Below are 23121 nucleotides of genomic sequence, written 5' to 3' on the forward strand. Positions count from 1 at the left end.
CCCCTTTGTGTCCCTCATTGTAAAAGCAAAACTCTTAATCTTTCTGTACACTCTGTCTTTTGTACTAGAAGGGATTGGAGAAGAAGGATGGGGGAGGAGGAGGAAAGGGCCCTTTTAACTCTTCCCCGCCCGGGTGTCTCTGTCTCCCTCCCCCAGCCCCCCTCCAGTCTTTGGAAATCGACAAAATTCCTTTGGGATCTTTTCCAAGGCAGAAGAAAAGGAAACCGGAGCTTCCTTTCCGAAACGGAATAAAGGGGAGATTCCTTCCACCACCACCCTTGCAATGTTCCTTAAATTTATCTGGGGTGGGGGGGGGGGGGGAGTTCGCGAGAGGAAGAAAATAAAATTGGAAAGTTCAGGTAGCTAGTTGAGAGTTAGGGACTGCACGGGGAAAAAAGGCGCCCCGTCTCAGCCTGTTTTTAATAATATGGGCTCCTTGAAGTGGCTCGATCGATATAATTGATAAATTAAAAAATAAATAAATAAATAACCAACTATTCCTATAAGACCTTGGGTTTCATCCATTCCCTCTTATCCATTTTCTTCCTCTCCTGTTTGTTCAAAGGTTCACCAGCATAATTCTTTCTTTCTTAGATTCCTTCCTTCCTTCCTTCCTTCTTCCCTCCCCTTCTTTTCCTCTCCCCTTCTCTAACTCCTCCTCCTCCTTTTCTTTCTTTCTTTCTTTCTTTCTTTCTTTCTTTCTTTCTTTCTTTCTTTCTTTCTTTCTTTCTTTCTTTCTTTCTTTCTTTTTCTTTCTTCCTCCTTCGTTCCTTCTATCTTTTCCTTTCCTTCTCTTACTCCTCTAACTCTAACTCCTCCTTCTCCTTTTCTTTCTTTTCTTTCTTTCTTACCTCCCTTCCTCCCATCTGTCCTGTCCTGTCCTGTGCTTTGCTTTGCTTTGCTTTGCTTTTTCTTCCTTCTCCCTCTTCTCCCTCCCCTCTCTCCCCCTCCCTCCCTCCCTCCCTCTCTCTCAACTTTTTAATTCATCATCCACTTGGATAGTGTGGATAGTGAGGTTCAGCTTAAGATCAAATTGATTGATTCTCATTGGACCCTTCGCTTTCTTTTTTGAAAATTCATGCAGGAAATTAAAATGATGGTTTGATCATAGAAGGTTCTTCTTCTTCCTCCTCCTCCTTCAGAGTCTTACCAGATTTAGTTTCTGCCTCTTTGAAAGATTTTGCAAATGGTGGGGTTTTCGATGAGGTGGGTTGTAGCCATGAACATAATGAAGTAACATTTGCTGTTTTGGATGATCGATTTTAAAAACCTGTCCCTTTTCATCTATTGGTAAATCAGCCCAAAGGGAAAGAAATAATTGGTTCTTTAAGAGAGATTTAATCATGGGATTTAGTGGGTACTGCTTACTTTAGAGGCTGTGCACCATCACTTGCCAAGTTGTGTGGTTCTTCAACCTGCTTGGCATGGCAAGCCTTACTTTTTTCTACCTGTGAAATGGGAATAATATATATTGGTGAAGGCAATTAAATGGAGACTGGTTAAGCGTGGACTCTAACTCCCAGAATTTCCCAGCCCGCCATGTGGGCTGGGGAATTCTGGAAGTTGAAGTCCACACCTCTGAAAGTTTCCCAGATTGAGAAACATTGGATTAAAAAATGTGGTTATTCATTTCCAATTCTTGTTATCATCATCATTATCCTCTTTTAATGACCCCATAATCCCTTGTGAGTTGGAGTCTGGCCAACTGAATGGAGCTGAGTGTTTACTGGCCAGATGCCTTTCCTGTTGCCAATGTGGGGTTTTATTCAGCAGATACATTCTCACTGTGCCCAGAGAGAAATATCTGCCTCTACCTAGGATCAAACTCCCAGCAAGAGCGCCACCTCTAGGCCATTGCACCACTCATTTCTTGCTATAACCTACCAAAAATAAAGAAGGACTGTAATTCATTGGGCTGCTAAGGGTTCGTGATATTCAGAATATCCAGGGAACCGGGATTTGAAGCCTGACTTTGCCCTTCTGTTACATTCTGGAGTGGTTTGTCAGGGCCTCCTTATTGACCGATGTGCTCCTCCCTGGATTTCCTGGTGGTGTCCCATCCAAGAATTCACCCAGTCTGGCCTCATTTAGTCTCTGAGTCCAGGGAAGGCCAATCAGGTGCCACCACTGCTCTGAAGATTGTGTTCTGACCTAGCCTTCCCAAGATCATGAAGCAGATTCCTTGTCCCAATAAAACCCCTTTTATTTAGGTTAAAGTGAACTCCTCTCCAGCAAAGTCCTGGCAAACAGTCTTTCATGAGATTTCACCACTAAAGACATTTATCAGGCTTAGAGAGTTGCCAGGCCGATATCTTCCAAATGCCACGCGGTAGCAGAAATTACTTGGAAGAAATCAGGAACAGAATAGGGACATGATGGCTCAGTGGCTAAGATGCCGAACTTGTCAATCAGAAAGGTCAGAAGTTTGGCGGTTTGAATCCCTAGCACGAGGTAATGGAGTGAGCTCCCATTATTTGTCCCAGCTTCTGCCAACCTAGCAGTTCGAAAGCATGTAAAAAATGCAAGTAGAAAAATAGGGACCACTTTGGTGGGAAGGTAACAGCGTTCCGTGCACCTTTGGCATTTAGTCATGCCGGCCACATGACCACGGAGACATCTTCAGACAGCGCTGGCTCTTCGGCTTTGTAATGGAGATGAGCACCATCCCCTAGAACCAGAAATGACTAGCATGTATGTGTGAGGGGAACCTTTACCTTTACAGGAACAGATCTTTACCCTAATAAATTGAACTAATTGTCTCCTGAAAACACCACTTCTCTTTCATTCCCCTTTATTCCCCATGGGAGGGGCAATTCACTGTCCACCTGAGGCTTTACTCCCGAGTCGACCTTTGATCCTTAACTGTTCCCTTCTCCTGGCAGCTCTGTTCATGTGCACACTGGGAACAGGCTCCAGCTGTTCTTCTGCCCTACTGATCTCTAACTCGGAAAGCAGCTGATAACTGTCAGACGGCCCTGGCCCCATCTCTGCCTCCGATGCAGAGCACTTGTCAGAGCCTTCCCCAGACTTCAGGACTGGCCCATGTTCCTCCACAACCTCCTCACTGTCCGAGTTTGCCACCAGCTCTGCTGGCCGCTGGCAGGTCACAACAGATTGAAGCTCTCATCTGATGCTGGTTTCTGTCCCCAAAGACCCCCATACATCGCGTGGCCCTTGAGCAACATTCTGTACAACTGAAGAAGCTTCTTGGGATGAGAAGCAAAACATTTTCAATAAAGTCAAATTGCCTTTTGAATGACATCTTTGGGACAACCGTGACCTGGATAATCGAGACTCTCCATTGACAACGAGGTCTATATATCCTTGAATTGACCTCTGAACTCAATGTGGGGCTGGCTTTGTCACCAGGGGGAGAGCCTGCATTAAGTTGGTGGCATCCATTCCAATGATAACAATTTTAGTGATGGATCGCCTTCCTCCCTCAATGGTTTTGGATACAGTAGAGTGGTGGCATTTGGTATCTCGTGTGTGCCAGGAAAAAAAGGTGTTATATGTGAAAGTCCCACAAGAGAGCATGGCAACAGTTTTGGGGAGGTATCAGAGGTGGTATTCAGCAGGTGCTGACCAGTTCTGGAGAACCGGTAGAGGAAATTTTGAGTAGTTCGGAGAACTGGCAAATACCCCCTCTGACTGGAGATTTTACAGTATCCTTCCCCTGCTACACCCACCAAGCCACTCCCACAGAACCGGTAGTAAAAAAAATTGAATTCCACTACTGATCCCACCACTGTTCCTCCCCTCCCCTTCTCTCTTCTCTTCTCATCTCATCTCCATCCCTTCCTTCCAGTAGTGGGATTCAATTTTTTTTAATACTGGTTCTGTGGGCATGGCTTGGTGGGCATGGCAGGGGAAGGATACTGTAAAATCTCCAGTCAGAGGTGGAATTTGCTGGTTCTCCAAATTACTCAAAATTTTCACTACCATTTCTCCAGAACTGGTCAGAATCTGCTGAATAGCACCTCTGCTTCCTTCCTTCCTTTTTTCCTTCCTCCCTTCCCTTCCCCGTCCCTTCCCTATTCTCATCCCCATCTCTTTCCTTCTCCCTTCTCTTCCCTTTCCTCTTCTCATCCCCATTTCTTTCCTTCTCCCTTCCCTACCTGCTTCTCTTCTCATCTCCATTCCTTCCTTCCTTCCTTCCTTCCTCCCCTCCCTTTCCCGTCCCTCCCCTCTTCTCCTCCCCATCTCTTTTCTTCTTCCTTCCCTTCCCTTTCCTCTTCTCATCACCATCTTCCCTTCTTCGTTCCCTTCCCTCTTCTCATCTCATCTCATCTCATCTCCCTCCCTCCCTCCCTCCCTCCCTCCCTCCCTCCCTCCCTCCCTCCCTTCCTTCCTTCCTTCCTTCCTTCCTTCCTTCCTTCCTTCCTTCCTTCCTTCCTTCCCTATTCTCCTCCCCATCTCTTTCCTTCTCCCCTGCCCTCCCATTTCCTCTTCTCATCCCCATTTCCCTTCCCTCCCCTTCCTGCTTTCCACCCACCCCAGCCACAGCTCCCTCTGTGCAGGATAAGCTGCATCGGGCAGCCACCCTCCGTCCATCCCTTCTCCCATCCCCCTTCGGAAGCAGCATCTTTGATTCCGCCAGCACTCCTGCCTCCTTTTTACCTCTTCCCTGTGGCCTTTTGACCTCCCCCTGGAGCTACAAAAGTAAAATCCTTGGAGAAGCTCGTTGAGGGAATGTTAATGAATCCACAGCACAAAGGCGTAAAGACTTTTACTTCAGTGGATCGGGAGGGGGAAAATGGGCCTCATTGAGATGATATTTCTGTGTGTGGTGGAGGGAAGAAGTTGAGGTGGGGGATGAGAGAGAGACCCAACACTGTCTCTAGATCTGCCAGGAAAATTAGGAAAAGCAGAGATTTCCTTCCTTCCTTTCTTAAAACTTTAGTTCCTGCCACCTCTGCATTGGCTCACTAACTTGAGAATTACCTGAAGCTCCAAGGTTAGAAGACATAATGGCAGAAAACCCCCTCAATCTTTAGGAAGGAAAAGAAAACAAGGAGGAAGAAAAAAAAAAGACCAAACAAGAAACAAGAACATTTCCCCCCTATTTATTTCCTTGCTAGAAAGCAAAAAACACATCTTTTAATGTTGGTCCGTTGTTCCTTGAAACTCAAAATCCAGGGAAGGATTAAGCATAAATGTAAGCCGTGACAGAAGTTCCTCGTTGGTCTCGTGGCATGACTTTTAAACATGTTTATTTGGAAGTAAATTCCACAACTTTTAGAAGGTAAGTATGTTTCGCGTTGCAGCTTCTGAAGAAGAGATTATCTTCTGCTTTTCAGCCCTAAAAAAGTTCTAAAGGAAGATAAAAGTTAAGATTGTGGTTTTAAAAATGACAGTTGAACATCTCCTAAGCCAGAAGCCAGACCTGAAAAATATTTTTCTTTCTTTCTTTCTTTCTTTCTTTCTTTCTTTCTTTCTTTCTTTCTTTCTTTCTTTCTTTCTTTCTTCCCTCCCTCCCTCCCTCCCTCCCTCTCTCCTTCCTCCCTTCCCCTCCTTCTCCATCTTTCTTTTCCTTCCTTCCTTCCTTCATTTTAGAAAATTTATGTAGCTTCCTACTAGCTCATGGTGAGTTTCTTAAGAAAAATCTAAACATAGCAGAACAAAGAGTAGGCTATGGAAGCAAACGATCAAAGCTAAAATTACACATATTTAATGTGTAAGATCAAAGCTGTAATTGTGGGTTTCTTATTCATGATTGGGCTGCATCAGGTTTGTGTTTAACTTGGGGAGGGGCATGGACAAGGCAGGCATGGCCAGCTTGACATCACTCATGTTGCGGGTGCCTGGGGTAGCCTGAGAGCTCTGCCAGTGAAAACGGGCTCCTGAGCTCCATTTTTGGCTGCGACAGCCTCCTGCAACCCTCTGCCAGTGAAAACAGAGCTCGAGAGGGCCAATCCTTCACTGTTTCCAGGGCAGCCCCATGAGCCAGATCTAAGCACCCCATGGGCCGGATCTGGGCCCTGGGCTTTGAGTTTGACACCCCTAGTATAGGGTTAATTTTTATTGGTTTTTAAAACAAACATAAACAAACAAAACATAAAAACATCAAATCATCTTCCATATATGTACATACAGTGTGCCGGTTGGTTTACAAATTGTTTTGTGCTTCCATTTCATAGTCTTCAATTATAATTACATTGTATATAATCTCGTATTTTCAATCAATATATTAAATATATTAATATCATTAATCAATCATTTGACTATACTTTTATTCATTCATGTTTTTCAAAATGATCATATTTTACTTAATTTGTTTTATGACAATTCAGATTATCATCCCAGATCTATCCTAGAATCATTTTGTAGATATAAAATACATCTTTATATATTTATTATTTTCTAAAAGTCTACATATTTCATTACTATATTTTATTGTCTAACCATTGATAGAATAGATCCCAAATTTTATAAAATTGTTTATCATCTTGTTCTATAATTTCAAATGTCAATCTACTCATTTCAGCACATTCCAATATTTTCTTAATGATTTCCTCCTGTGATGGTAAAAACTGGAAAAATGAGAAAATACCATCACAGGAGGAAATCATTAAGAAAATATACTTTGTTCCTCTAGTTTTTGTATAGATTTGAGTTCACCCTTTTCATTTAATATTTCACCATATCTAACTGTTTGTTCCTTTTTGTATATTATAGGATAAGAAAATGCTTCAATAGTCGATAGCCAGACTGGAATTTTCAAATAACATTGTCTTTTAATCTTCTCCCAATTTAACCACAGAGACTCCTGTATATAATGTCTTCTAAAGTACCCCTGTGTTTTAGTTCCTTTATACCATAAAGAAGCATGCCACCCCAACAACAGGTCATGTCCTTCTAATGTCAACAATCTAGTATTTCTTAATGTTATCCATTCCTTAACCCACATCAAATTTGTAGCTTGGTAATACAACTCCCAATTAGGCAAACCAAATCCTCCTCTTATTCTAGCATCTTGCAAAAGCTTTAACTTTATTCTCGCTTTCTTACCTTGCCATATATATTTCAACACAATTTTATTTAAATCTTCAAAGTAGTCTTTTCCAAGCCTAATTGGAATTGTTCAAAACAAATATAAAATTCTGCGTAATATATTCATCTTGATTGTTGATATTCTCCCTATTAATGACAGTTGTAAATTTTCCCATTTCGCGCTATCTAGCGCTATCTGCTGTTTAAGTTTGATATAAATATTCTCTTTTAGTGTACTGCATCTTGCTGTCAAGTATATCCCAAGTACTTGATCTTATTTGTGACCTGAATTTTCAATAGATCTGCCAGCTCTTCCTTTTGTCTTGATAGCATATTCTTTGTCAAGATCTTTGTCTTATCTTTATTTATTTTCAAACCAGCCACCTTTCCACATGTCTCTATCTTTTCTATCAATTTTGATGCTGTTTCTAGCGTGTCTTCTAAGATAAAAACCAGATCATCTGCAAATGCTTGCAACTTAAATTCTTCCTTTTTAATTTTCATTCCTTTTATATTCTTTTCATCTCTAATATTTCTGTTTAGCACTTCCAAAGTCAACACAAACAACAAAGGTGATAGTGGGCACCCTTGTCTTGTTCCTTTTCTTATATCGATATATTCTGTCAGTTCTCCCTCTATCATTACCTTTGCCGTCTGCTTATGATATATAGCTTCTATTGCTTGAATAAATTTTCTAGCAAAGCCCATCTGTTTCAGCAGTAATAACATGAATCACCAATTCACATTATCAAATGCCTTCTGTGCATATAGAAATATCAAAGCCATTTGTTTTTCAGGATGTACCTCGTAGTATTCCAAAATGTCCAAGATTACTCTCATATTGTCTTTGATTTGTCTCTTTGGCAGAAATCCATTTTGATCAGGATGGATAAAATTATTTAAATATTTTTAAGTCTTTCTGCCAATATTGAAGAAAAGATTTTATAATCTGCGTTTAGTAGGGAGATAGGTCTATAATTCTTGATTTGTAATGGATCGGTCTCCTCTTTTGGAACAAGTGTGATATAAGCTTCTGACCATGATTTAGGTATCCTCTTCTTTAACATAACTTTATTCATAACTTCTAGCAGTGGAAAATTCAATGATTCTTGTAATGTTTTGTAAAATTCTGCCGGAAGTCCATCTGGGCCTGGTGCCTTTCCATTATTTTGTTTCTTAAGTGCTTCAGTTAACTCCATCATCGTTAGATTGCTTTCTAACATTGTTTCAATCTCTTTAGGTATCTGGGGTAAATTAGCATTCTGTAAATACTGTTTAACTCTTTCCTCATCAATATTCTCTTTTGTGTACAGTTTCCCATAATAATCTCAAATAATTTCCTTCTTCTCTTTACTACCATAACAAACTTGTCCTTGATCATCTATTAATTGCGGTATTTTCCTTGATTCTTTCTCCTTTCTCAATTTATATGCTAACCATCTACCTGGTTTATTTGCATCTTCAAAATAGTTCTGTTTGGCACCTCTAATTTTTTGTGCTAATTCTTTTTCTATTAGACCCATTTTATGTTTGGTTATATCCATTTTTAACTTAATGTCCTTTCTCTGTGGCATTTTCTGTAGTTCTTTTTCGAGTCCTTTATACTCATCTTCTAATGCCTTAGAGGCTAATCTTTTCATGGTATTTTCTTTTCCTTGTATAGTCTATTATCAAGCCTCTGGCATATGCCTTCATTGTATCCCATACATTCTGGATTGATGTATCTTTTTTGTTTTCTCCAAAGAAAAAGGCCAATTCTTTCTCCATCCACTGTGTGAAGTCTTTTCCCTTTAAAATAGTATTATTTAACATCCATCTAGATCTTCTTCTTTGTCCTTTCCATTTAATTGTCATTGGATTGTAATCTGCCCAAGTACTTGTTTCAATATTTATTTCTTGAATATTAGTTAACAATTCTGTTGACATCCATATCATATCTATTCTGGACCATGATAAGTGTCTATTTGAGTAGAAGGTGTATTGTTTAGTTTTAGCATTTCTTTCTCTCCATGTATCTTTTAAGTTTATTTCATCTACCATTTAAAAAAAAGATTTAGGGAGAGTCTTTCTATTTTGCTTTATTGTTTTCTGTGATGTGTAGTCCAGTTTATTGTCTACAATTCCATTAAAATCTCCCATCATAACTATATTAACATAGTCCAGTTCAACTATTTTCATATGTAATTTTTTATAGAATTCTTCTTGTTCGTCGTTCGGGGCATAGATTGCAATCAGGAGTTTTTTCATATTATTGTCCATTATTTCCACCATTCATATTCTTCCGTCATCATCAGTATAAATCAATTTCGCTGAGATGGTCCCTTTAATATATAAAACCACTCCTCTTTTCTTACATTGTGTCAAGGAAGTGAATATTTTCCCTAATTTTGGCTGTATCAACAATTGTTCTCGTGGATCTTGGTTCACGTTGTTCTTTGGCTTCCTCCTTTCCACCTACTGCACCTTCTTCTTTTTCAGTCATCATTTGGGAGTCCTCTTGGAATTCAATTAGTGAAATTTCTTTTTCTACCTCTTCCTCCCCTCTGAAAAATTCTGTGTAAAATGATTCAGCTTTCTCAATTGAGTCAATTCTATATCTCTGTTCTTGCCATGTAAACATTAAACCTTCTGGAATCAGCCATCTATAATTCACCTCTTTTTAAAGTAATAATTTGGTCAAGGATCGGTATTCCCTTCTCATCTCTCTCACTCTTCTGGGTACTTGTTTCAAGACCAAAATCTCCTTATCTTTGTATTTCAATGTTTTCTCTCTTGCCACTTGCAATGTTTGCGTTTTAATGGCTTTCTTTGTAAATCTGATGTGAACTTCTCTTGGTAAGCTATTTCTCATCGCATATCTTGTGAAGACTCGATAAACCTCATCTATTCCATCCATCATCTTCTCTTCAGTTATTTCCAAAGCTTCAGCCAATATTTCTATCATTATCTCAGCTAGATTTTGTCCTTTTTCTTCCTCTATGTTTTGAAATCTAAGATAAAACTCTGATCTGTCCATCTCCCATCTCAGCATACCACTTTTATCTTGTTCAACCACAGTTAATCTGTTATCAATGTCTCCAATCTTCTTGTCCCTTTGTTTATCTTCTTCAATTTTTTGGAGTCTCTCATCATACTTCATCATCATTTGTTGGATGTTCTCCACTTTTTCATCGGTTTTCCCTGTTCTTTGTTCAATGTTCTCTGTTCTTTGTTCAATGTTCTCTATTCTCTTTTCAATATTCTCTGATCTTGTTTGAATATTTTGAATTCCTTGCATAATCATCTGCAGGGTCACTTGTTCTTGTTCTTTTTCTTGTCTTAATATTGTCTGTATTGAACGTTGTCCTCCAGATGGTGGAGAGGAAGAAGTGGAAGTTGAAGAACCAGGAGCTGTTAATTTCCTACTCATTTTGAGGAGTTCAAAATCTTCAGGTTCTTCTAGACCTTAATCCAATCGGTTGGTTAGATGACAGTAAAAATTCAAAAATGAAGGAAAAGACCATAAACACACCATGAATACACACACACACACACACACACAAAGTTGTAAAATCCTAAAAAAGGCAAAAAAGTGAAGAAAAAGGCTAAAAAAGAAAGGAAAAATTCTTCAGGTTCTTCAACACCTTAATCCAATTAAGAGGTCTCAAATATAAAAGTATGCATAAAAAAAAAAGAAAAAAAAAGAAAAAGAAAAAAAACCCAATATGGAAGGTAGATGGAAAGACAAAAATACCAGGAAGGGAAAGAGAAGAAAAAGGCTACTCCCTTAAAAAGAAAAGGAAGGGAAGCATTAATACTAAAGCTTTTCCTTTAAAATAAAAAGCAGACATAGAAATTTAACTTCCAAATACAAGAAAAACAAAAAACAAAGACAAGTTCCAGAGAGCCAAAAATCCAAATAGCTATTGCAAAAAAAAAAAAAAAGTAAATGGATGAGGAAGGGTAGCACAGCTCAAAAAAATAAAAAGAGTACACTGCACTTTGTTTGATTATCCAAGGCTCTTATTATAACTCTCTTCTCCAAAGACTTATCACCTTTTCTTTTCCTAAACTTCAGCACCAAACTCCAGCTGTTGATAGAAACCCAGAAGAGCACCTGTAATAATACTCTCCCGTGCTCTTCCCTCTATCTTATCAAGCAGGCAATGTCCTTGAAACAAAGTCTCAGTTCTTTCTCAGCTTTGTCTGGTCAAAAGAAAAATAGAATATTTCCAAGCCTCTAGTTGGCAGTGTTACAGAGTTTCTTTAGCTTTCACTTTCCCCCTCCTTTTCCAAGGAAAATATAATAAGAATTAATTAAAAAAAAGAAAAAGATATTTAAAGAATAACTAAAAGGGAGTCTCTGACTTAAATATTATAAAATCAAAAAGGAGAGAAGAATATATATATATATATAAAAAAACCCAGTCCAGTTTCAAAATATAAAATCATGTGTAGGAAATCCAGCAATGAGAAAAAAAAAATTACTTTGACATTCCTGTTTAAAATCACCGCTTAATCACTTCTGTCAAAACTTTTACAGATTCTTTCTTTCCCTTAGGGTGTCCTTTCAAGTCTTAAAATAAAGAAAAAGTTCTCACCAAACTGGCACACTCTCTCTTTCTGTTCTCTTTCGTTTCGGAGCTGTCCCAACTTCAGCAGCTTTAATGGCTGCCTCTTTGCCGCTGGCAAAAAGAGCTTCTCCTGGATCTACCAGGGACTTTGCGATATCCCTGGGATCGACAGGATGTGCTCTTTACATTCACCATCTCTTCGGGATGGTTTAGATCCACTTGGACCATCCAGGAGCAAAGATATCGGCTGCGATCTCAGATCTCCAAGATCACATGCCGTATCGTCGCGATGCCAGCTCCACCCTCCCTATTCTATGTTCTATGTTCCTCAACTTAGGATCATAACTGGAACTAGGAAAGCAAAGTGTTGGTCTAGAAGACCTCCAAGGTCCCTTCCAACTGTATTATTCTACATTTTATGTTTCTCAACTTAAGATTATAACTGTATGTCAGGAGCCTCTAGCCGCACTCCCAAAGCTAAAAAAAATTTATTTGAAGGTAACATTCTACATCCAGCATTTACCTGGGCGTAGCCAACTCTGAGATACATAATTCACTGTCATCCTTGATCCTGCTTGCCCCCCCCCACCCCTCTGGGTGTATCATCCAATGAAAAACATCCATTGCCAAGAGTCATCAATCATGCTCTCCAATTAGATTTTTGCCGGTAGAAGCTTCAGTCATCTAATCAGTCTTTGAAGAAAATATGAATGGAATGTACTTTCGATTCCACACTGCCGCCTTCTCTTTGAAACTCCTCCCCTTCTTTCTGTTGTCAACTATAAAACATGTATACAAAATGTTTTATGAGTTGACATTGGAACTAGGAAATTCATTGTGTCTATATCCAATTTTACGATGTTTTCTGCCCCAGTTGTTAAACGAATCACCAGCTAAGTGAAACATTGCATGATTGCAGTTTGTGATCTTCGTTGCTGGCTTCCCAAATTGATGTTGCTTGCTGGAAGTCAAAAGGGAATCCTGTGACCCTGGAACGCCGCAATTGTCATACATGTGAGCTGCTTGCCAAACACCTGGATTGGCATGCCACGACCATAGAGACACTGTAATAGATGTAAGTGTGAAGACTGGTTGCAATTTTTTTTAGTGCCATTGTGACTTTGAATAGTCATGAGTCAAGGACTACTTTACCTAACACTACTATTTCTTTTTTTTTTTTTTTTGAACAAATTTTATTAATTTTTATTTTATTAATTTTTATTAAGACATACAAAACATAAAACATAAGAACATAAAACCTCTTTTCTGAAAGTTATTTGTAAATTTTAAACAAATAAAGCATTTTATACATCATTAACACATCTCCTTTTAAACACATAGATATCCTTTCAAATTTCTCATTATTTCTCCCTATATTTTTATTCAATTATATTTCTTTTCTATATTTATCTGTTTTATATGATTTTATTCACTATACTTATTTTCCCTTTCTAACTTGCTTTATTCTCTTCTATCTTTTATTCTCCATTGTCCTTTTCTAACATTCCTCCAAGGTTTTATTAGCTCAATCAAACATAAACACACAAAAACAAAACAAAACATAGAAACAAAAAAAATCTATTTTCTGAAAGTTGCTTAGTCCCGGGTTAAAACTCTTTGTACAGACACAAATTCAAATTCATGTTCATTTTATATACCATTCCATATCTTATTAGCATTTTCAATTTTTTATATATCTTCTCCTCTCTTTTAAATTTTCTTAATTTTATTTTATTTATCTCATCTCGATTCGAATCATAATAATTATTATTCTTTGTCTGTTCTATTTCCCGCTATCCATTTATCTTTCTTCTTTGAAGAAAACTTCTCCTGTACACTAATTGGAGTATGACGCCTTTATCTCTTTCCCCTACATTTATAATACTTAATATAAAATACATAGCTTACATTGGGATTCTGTTTGGTACATTCTAAAATTATACAATATTATCAATACCAATACAAATCTATTCATTAATATTAATATTAGCACATTACTTTTCAGTTAAATCACATACTTTTATGGGAATAACTTTCCATAGTTATTCCCCCCCCCCCATCACATATTTTAAATCATTATTTCATTAGAATGTTCCCCCTTCTCCTACTCCAAATCTCTCATTTCACAAAAACTTTCACTAGGATAACATAGTCTAGTCATTAATATTAACAATCATTTATTTCTTAAACATTTTACCCATTTCAGTTAAATATCGTGCCTTTATGGGAACACTTATGCTTTCCACAATTATTCCCCCCCACTCACATATCTTAAATCATTGTTTCATTAAAGTATTCCCCTTTTCTTGACAAAAATTTCACTAAATTATACTAAATATTTTATCACATTTTAAATTACATATTGTTTCCAATTTTCTAAGATTATTTCTAAGTACAAATGTAAAAATACAACCTTGTGTACCTTTCCAGAATCTCTTTTTCAATAACGTTTACCCATTATCTCTAAAAAACTTTTGTTTCTTTGCATCTTGCTCCCCACCATTGAGGCTTCTCGTCCCTTCCTTTCTCCCTTGCTTATTCTTCTCCTTGTCCTCTTTAACCCCTTGTCTCTCCACCTCCCTTTTATTCTGCTTTCCTCCTTTCTGTTTTTTTCTAGCATAGTATCCCCTTTTCACCTTATTCTTCTCTTTTTTGGTTGTTTTCCCAGGTCTTAAAGTCTTCTTTTCCTTTTTCTCTTCCTCCTTTCCTTCCCCAACCAAAGTCACTTGTTCATCAAAAATGGCTTCTTCTTTGTCCCAGTCATCCTGTTGCGCATTCAGCTTTACATAAGTACAAACCGCCATTTCTAAAAATTGGAAGAGTGCCAAGAAAGTCCTTCCCTTCTTGCTTTTCTTTTTCATATTTTTGGTATACAAGTTTCAATCCATCCACAAGTGATGCCATTGTAGAGAGAAAAAGTTTTTCCAAACAACCACCCAGGTGCTTTTAATCAGAGATAATTCTCAGAAGTTCCAAAATCACCAAACAATCCAAACAAGCTGTTTCTTTTAAATACTTTCTCCTTCTTCACTTTCTCTTTCTGGGGTTAAAGTTTAGTCACCAAGTTCCATTTAAAATATATCTTTTAGAAGTCTTATTAGTGTTTAATAACTCTTTAGAAATCTAGGCAGTCTTCTCCTTATTTTCAAATTCTATTCCAATTTTTTTCCCCCTCTCCCTTCTCACTCACAGCCAAAAAGATTTTTTTAAAAAAATGTTCAGAAATCCTTATCCCTTCAGCATTTAATTACCTCCAATGCAAATTTTCCGATTTCTCTTATAATTCCATCCGCTGTCACGTTAGGAAGGAGAGTGAAAAAAAAACAAAAAACTTTCAGCTAACACTACTATTTCTGAAAAGAAAAAAAGATGTAATGTTTTGCTCGCTATAACATAAAAAAGATGTTGAAACTCAATTATGAGTGCAGAGAAGAACACCAAAGATGATTAGGTGATTGAAGGATAAAATATATGAAGAACAGTTGCAGGAATTGTGTATGTCTAATTTAATGAAAAGAAGGACTAGGGGTGACATAATAGTAGGGTTCCAATATCTGAGGGGTTGCCACAAAGAAGAGGGAGTCAAACTATTTTCCAAAGCACCTGAAGGCAGGACAAGAAGCAATGGGTGGAAAATAATGAAGAAGAGAAGCAACCTGGAAAATAAGGATAAATTTCTTGACAGAACAATTAACCAGTGGAACAATTTCCCTCCAGAAGTTGTGGGTGCTCCATCACTGGAGATTTTAAAGAAGAGATTGGACAACCACTTGTCTGAAATGGTATAGACTAACCGTTTTGGGCTCCTGTGCCAAAAATTGCACGCGTGCTTGCGTGCTCGTGCTTGCGTGCCAGCACCCAGAAGGCAATGTGCACCCCTCAGGCCCCCTATGCATGCACGTGCAATCCCACCCACCCCCGCCACCCCCTTAACTGCACTGCGCCTCACAGGTGATTTTCAGCTGGTTTGAGGTCTTTTTTGGCCTCCCAAAGGCTTGAGGAAGGCTTCTGCAGGCTTTGCAGGCCAAAAACTAGCCCCGTTTCATCTATTCTATTCTACTCTATTCTATTCTATTCTATTCTATTCTATTCTATTCTATTCTATTCTATTCTAATGACTGCAATGTAGAACCTCTGCCTTTTGATACTAGGGAGGTGGGTGAGGTTACATAACCAAACAAAATTTTAAAAAACCAATACCAAAGTCTTGTTGAGCTTCCTTTGGTTTACTATACAAAATGCTACCAGAGATAATTATGGCTAGATGTCACAAATATGCATGGTCCATCAAGTGATTTGTTTATTGTCACCAGGGGGAAATGAGGCGTTATTGGGTTTTGTATCTGGGGTTTTATTTCTGAAATTCAGAGTCACTGTGAGTGAATTGTGTAGCCATATAAATCTTATAAATAAAGAAATACAATCCAATCAAGTCTATTTTGTTTTATGTTGATCATGAACATGGAGACCCAATTTTGTGTAGTGGTCAAGGCACCAGGTTAGAAACCAGGAGACTGGGAGTTCTAGTTCCATCTTAGACATGACAGCCAGTTAGGTGACTCTGTGCCAAGTCCATATTCCTCACAGCAAGCCTGATATTTTACAGTGCCTTAGGCTTTTGTAAAATGATCTGCAATGTTATTCTCTGACATGCAGTACTCCAGTTTAATCATTTTACTTTGAACACATTGTCTCACATTCAGATATCATAGATCGGCGTGTTTTGATCTTGCCTTTACAGCGAGATTGGAAGCCATCTGAATTGCTGATTGGTTGTCTTCATATACAACAATAGGTTCCTTTACATCAATTCCCATGTCTATCATTAGTTGTTTATAACTTACTAAGTCTGTACATAATAGAGACAAACATGAGAATTCAGCCTCCATTGTTGATAAGCTTAGATGTTTTTGTTGAATAGACCGCCGTCCAATTAACACCAATGTTAGGGATAACATTGGTTACCTAACTTAGTTTGGGTAAAATAATATATATAAACTATGTTAGTGAGTTTAAGTGTATGTATCACTTTAAACTGTAAACCAAGTATTTTGGGTGCGGTTGTAAAATCACCATAAGAGGGAGCAAGAGAGCTCACTGTTTGCCAGCTTTTACTGGAATGCTGACAATGATGGATTGATGGTGATAACTGCGGGTTTGCTGAGAGAAGAAAAGGGGTTTGATTTTTCTTCATATCTCTGACTGCAAAAGAGATATATCACTGGACTGATATTGTAGGTTTAATGAACTCTTTTTCGACACTGGACTTTGCAAACTGAATAACCCCCGGACTGACTGAACTTAGTGTATGACATATGGACTGTTTGACTATGCTATAACTCTTGCTGGAATAAAAACTATTTAACTTGCACAGTGTATCTGTCTTACTGAGTGTAAGCTACTACAACGTTTTGTCTCACATATCTGCCTGCCTGCTAGACTGCCGTTGCACGTTCTGCTAGGGTGTATATCCCTAACACTGGTTATGGGCACAGGTGCACAGTCAGACTAACCAGGATATAACAGGCTTATTTAAAGTGAGTGTTTGTGTAGCAACACAATACTGTAAACAGACAGCTGTGTTTTATTAATTATAGTTTAATATCCAGAAAAAGATGGCACAAGTCAATTTACAAAGTTTGTCTCTAATATCCAAACTGGATGGAACAAACTATGTTTCATGGTCTATGAAATGCAGCCTACTTCTACGAAGAGAAGGTTTGTGGAGTATAATTCAAAACCCACCAGAAGTAGATGCATGGGATCCGGAGGATGAGGATGATGCCCAGAAAATACAAGAATATCAATTGAAGAATGAGCAAGCTCTCTGTATAATAGGACTGACACTCTCTGACCAACAGCTTGTTCATATTCGTGGAGAAGAAACAGCTGTGAAATGTTGGGAGAATTTAAAGAAGATTTATGTTCGAGACAGTGTAGGAGCACATATAAATCTTACACGGAAACTGTTCAGAACACATCTTCAAAAGAATGGAGACATGCTGAATCATATAAACTCAATGAAGAGAATTTTTCAAGAACTGCATGAAAAAGAACTTCACTGAATTACACCAAGTTTATATCATTTTGTCTTCTTTGGATGAGAGCTACGATGACTATGTAACTTCACTTGAAGTTCTGCCAAAAGATAACCTTACATTAACTGACATTACTGGCAGATTAATTGAAGAAGCCAGGAGAAGGCTTGAAAGGGATCAACTCAGAAGGGAACAACCACAATGTGAAGAAGAAAAAATATCTTCGTCAGCGTATACAATTAGAAAATGTTTTAATTGTGGAGGAAAAGGACATTTGGCTAGATTCTGCAAGAAAGCAAAAAGCCAAAAAGCCAGCCAGAATGCTAAAAGGCATCAAAAGGATAAAGAATGCTTAGAGTTAGCCATGTATAGCAACGAAACTGTGAATAATAATTTATGGGTGGTAGATAGTGGAACATCGCACTGCATAACGAAAGATAAGAAAAGATTTGTTAAGATGTCCACGAGTTCACAGCAGATATCGTTAGCTAATGGATGGAAACTTAAGGCTAAAGGTGAAGGTATAGCATATTGTTCTTGCATAAAAGAAAATGTAAAAATGTTATATGTACCACAACTTAAGTTTAATTTGCTTTCGGTTAGAGTTTTGGTTAAACTAGGTTATGTAATTACCTTTAGGGGAGACAATTGCATAATTGAAAAAGAAGGTAAAAAAGTGACTGCAACTTTAAGAGGTGAATTGTATGTGTTAAATGATAATTTAGAGGTGGCTAACACAGTATATAATAATGTTAAACCTCATGATGAGTGCATACATTTGTTACACAGACGTTTAGGGCATATAAATTTTAAAATGCTTAAACAAATGGTAGAACTATCTAAGGGTATAAAACTGAAACCTTGCAGTAAGTATTTGCACTGCAATTCTTGTAGTCAAGAGAAAAGCAAGGTGATACCAGCAAATAGATTAAATGGATTTAAAACAAAGGAGCCTCTAGAGGTCGTATTTGCTGATATTATAGGTCCTAAGAAACCAAGTGTGGGAGGTGCTCGTTACATACTAAGTATAATGGACCATTATTACAGATATGGTTTCTGTTATTTAATGAAAAGCAAAACGGAAACATATCAAAATTTCTTTAATTGGCTTAAATTCGCAGAAAGAAAAACTAAAAGGAAATTAGTAACTCTTATCACTGATAATGGTACGGAATTTATAAACAATAAATTCCAAAATAAACTGAAGATGGCAGGTGTTGAACATAAAAAGTCTGCACCATATAGGCCACAACATAATGCCTTTATAGAAAGACGAGGCCAAACATTACAAGCAATGACTCGTACTATGCTGTCAGATTCAGGATTACCTGAAACTTTGTGGGGAGAAGCAATAATGTGTGGTAATCATATATTGAATAATGTTGTTAACTCAACAACTAGTGAATTACCATTCACACGGTGGCATGGCAGAAAACCTGACCTAAGCTACATTCACACATTTGGAGCACCAGCATAGGTGCATATCCCTACACAACTGAGAAAGAAAGGGCAACATAGGGCTAAAAGGTTATTCTTTGTAGGTTATGAATCTAATCACAAATCATACAGATTCTGGGAAAAAGGTACATCTACTGTAGTGCTAGTGCACAATTCCTAGAACATGTAGGATGGGAAAAACTGGAGCAAGATTCAAGTAAGGAAGTAATTATAGAAACAAAAGACCAGAACAAATCAGTAATAAGAAAAGTACAATTAAAGAGGAAGTAAAAGAAGAGCATATAGGACCAGAACAGGAAGAAATACCAGAACAGGAAGAAATAGATAATCAGGAACAGGTAGAATATGAAAGTCCACCTGTAAGCCCTGTAATACCTAGACGTTCTACACGTGAAACCAGACCACCTGATAGGTATCAAGCAAGTGTAGTTTGCCAAGTTAGTAAAGTTCCAACTACTGTTGAAGAACTTAGGATGTATCCTGCAAAGGATCAGGAGAATTGGAAAAAGGCAATGGAAAAGGAATTAAATTCATTAAAGGAAATGAAAGTTTATGAAGATGCCAAATTATTTCCAGGTGAAAAGTCCATTGGTTGCAAATGGATATTTAAGTTAAAAACTGGTAAAAATGGGACTGTTACCCATACGGCTAGGTTGGTAGCTCAAGGATTTAATCAAACTGCATGTAATTATGATGAGGTATTTGCACCAAATTTAAAGGCAATAACCTTGAGAGCAGCTTTAGTGTGGGCAGCTAAGAAAAACTATATCATAAATCATTTAGATGTAGAAACTGCCTATCTGCATGCACCATTGCAGCACACTATATATTTAAGAAAACCAGTAGGTATAAAGGATGATAAAAATAATAATGACTGTTGGAAACTGAAAAAGAGTCTCTATGGATTGAAACAATCTGGTTATGAATGGAACCAATATATTGTAAAAGAATTAAACAATATAGGGTTTAAAGCAGGTTTAGCTGATCCATGTTTATTTAAAAGAGAGACAAATGGAATAGTATCATTATTATTGTTATTTACAGATGATATTGCTTTAATAACGAAGACTAATAATGAAGCTACTGAGATAATATCATTATTAAGTAAGAGGATAAAATTAAAGCATTTAGGAGAAACAAGACAGTATTTAGGATTGACAATAAACAAAACCAATAGTGGCTTTAAGATATCACAAGAAGATAAAATATACCAATTGCTAAAAATGTATAAAATGGAAAAAACTCCAATGAGTCAGGAATTTTGTCGTACTGATGCTCAAAGTTCAAAATTCGATAAGACTATTTATCAGTCATTAATAGGTAGTTTATCATATATAAGTAATTGGTCAAGGCCAGATATTGCTTGTGGCGTTAATCAATTGGCGAAATTTAATGCTGAACCAAATGAACGTCACTAGCAAGCGCTAAATCGTATATTAAGGTATCTTAAAAAGACAGTGCACTATGCATTGTATTTAGAGCCAAAAGATGATTTGATTTTAAGTGCATATGCTGATGCAAGTTTTGCAACAGATATAAAAACTAGGAAATCAACTTTAGGCATGGCTATACTACTAGGTAAAACACTGATTGGTTGGAGGACAATCAAGCAGCCATACGGTTGGCTACAAATATTGCTGTAAAGACTAGATCTAAGCACACTGACCTTAGATATTTGAATGTTAGACAATCTGTAAAAAATGGTCTGATAAGATTGGAATATTGCATGACTGAAGAAAATTTTGCAGATGGATTTACAAAAGCCCAAGGTGCAGTAAAGCACAAGGAAAGTTGTGAAAACTATGGGTTGAAATTGTAAATAGATATATATATTATTATATTACCCAAAAGGGGAGAATGTTAGGGATAACATTGGTTACCTAACTTAGTTTGGGTAAAATAATATATATAAACTATGTTAGTGAGTTTAAGTGTATGTATCACTTTAAACTGTAAACCAAGTATTTTGGGTGCGGTTGTAAAATCACCATAAGAGGGAGCAAGAGAGCTCACTGTTTGCCGGCTTTTACTGGAATGTTGACAATGATGGATTGATGGTGATAACTGCGTGTTTGCTGAGAGAAGAAAAGGGGTTTGATTTTTCTTCATATCTGACTGCAAAAGAGATATATCACTGGACTGATATTGTAAGTTTAATGAACTCTTTTTCGACACTGGACTTTGCAAACTGAATAATCCCCGGACTGACTGAACTTAGTGTATGACATATGGACTGTTTGACTATGCTATAACTCTTGCTGGAATAAAAACTATTTAACTTGCACAGTGTATCTGTCTTACTGAGTGTAAGCTACTACAACGTTTTGTCTCACATATCTGCCTGCCTGCTAGACTGCCGTTGCACGTTCTGCTAGGGTGTATATCCCTAACAACCTTTCCTAATAACACTACAGTACCTGACGTTGATTTACGTGTAGGTACGTCTGTAGTGAAACTTGCATCAACATATGCAGTTAAACTTAGTTCATCCTTAGGCTCCAAATATAATGCATAATGCATCATTTAAGATATCTCAACACATGCTTAGCCGCTTGCCAGTGTCTTTCAGTAGTCTCAGTATCAAGTCTGACTAATTGGTTGACACTATATGCTATGTCTGGCCTAGACCAATTACTGAGATAGGATAAGCTACCAATCAATGATTGATAAATATCTTTATCAAAAACAGGACTTTGCACATCATTGTGGCTAAACTCCTGGCTCATTGGCTTCTTTGCTGGCTTACAAAATTCCATTTAAAGTTCTTCAGTAACTGGTTAATTTTATCTGCCTGTGAGTTTTTGTAGCCTCCCTTAGTTTTATCTATTTTCAAATCAAGATAATGTTTAATCTCACCTAAATGTTTTATTTTAAATGTCTTTTCTAACAGTGAAATAATCCCAGTAACTTCTTGATTAGTCTTGCAACAGTTGCAAGACTCACAGCAATCCAAGCAGAACGATGATCAGGCAAAAAGCAATAGGGAAAATGCAAGAGAGAACAAACCAGGTTTCTGGCTCCATCTTATGGCCATTGGAGGAACCTCAGCCAATCACAATTACAGTGTTCTCTTAAAGATACAACAGTATTAAATAACTATCCTGGTTTATATATTGCCAACCCAACTGTTAGGTGACTATCATTCCTAACAACCTGCCTGGGTGATTTTGGGCCAATCACCAGAAGATGGTGAGTTCTAGTCCCACCTTAGACACGAAGAACCAATCACCAGACAATAATGAGTTCTAGTCCCACCTTAAACACAAAGGGCCAATCACCAAAAGACAACAAGTTCTAATCCTGCTTTAGGCATGAAAACCAGCTGGGTGATTTTGGGCCAATCACCTTGTCAGCCCAACCCACCTCACAGGATTGTTGTGAGGAAAAAAAAAAGAAGGAACATTAGATACATTTGCCACCTTGTACTATTTATAAAATAATAAGGGCAGAATATAAAGTATCTGTATATATCTGTATATATAACAGTGAAATACCACTCATGCATCATCAGAAAATCTCCAGAACCATAAAGCTTACAAACTTGAAACTTGGCACGTATGTTCCTCTTGGCTTTTAGGTGCTCACTAAGAAATGATTCTTTGAAATGAGCATCAGAGCATTAGTATTTTGTATATATTATTATCAACATGCTCTGGTGCTAAGGAATTCTACTTCCCCTCCTCACCTGAAAAGACATCTGTTCCAGTGGTGGGATTCAAATTTTTTTACTATAGGTTCTGTGGGCATGGCTTGGTGGGTGTAGCAGGGGAAGGATACTGTAAAATCTCCAGTCAGAGGTGGTATTTGCCAGTTTTCTGAACTACTCAAAATTTCCACTACTGGTTCTCCAGAACTGGTCAGAACCTGCTGAATACCACCTCTGATATTGTGTTCCAAATGCAAAACACAAGCAGAGGAGAGGAGTTTCAGTTTCAGTTTTAGTTTTATAGCACCAAGCAGCTTTAGTACAGAACAGTTGAGCTAAGCCATGCCCAGGCTCCTTGCTGTCTCCTTCTTGCTCATACAGCAAATACAGTTTCAGTTTCCAAACAGCTCTCAACTCTCTCACACACTGACAG

Source organism: Notechis scutatus, chromosome Z (assembly GCF_049901735.1).
Source record: "Notechis scutatus isolate UNSWTSFEM ecotype Mainland chromosome Z, rNotScu1.2, whole genome shotgun sequence".
Classification (NCBI taxonomy): domain Eukaryota; kingdom Metazoa; phylum Chordata; class Lepidosauria; order Squamata; family Elapidae; genus Notechis; species Notechis scutatus.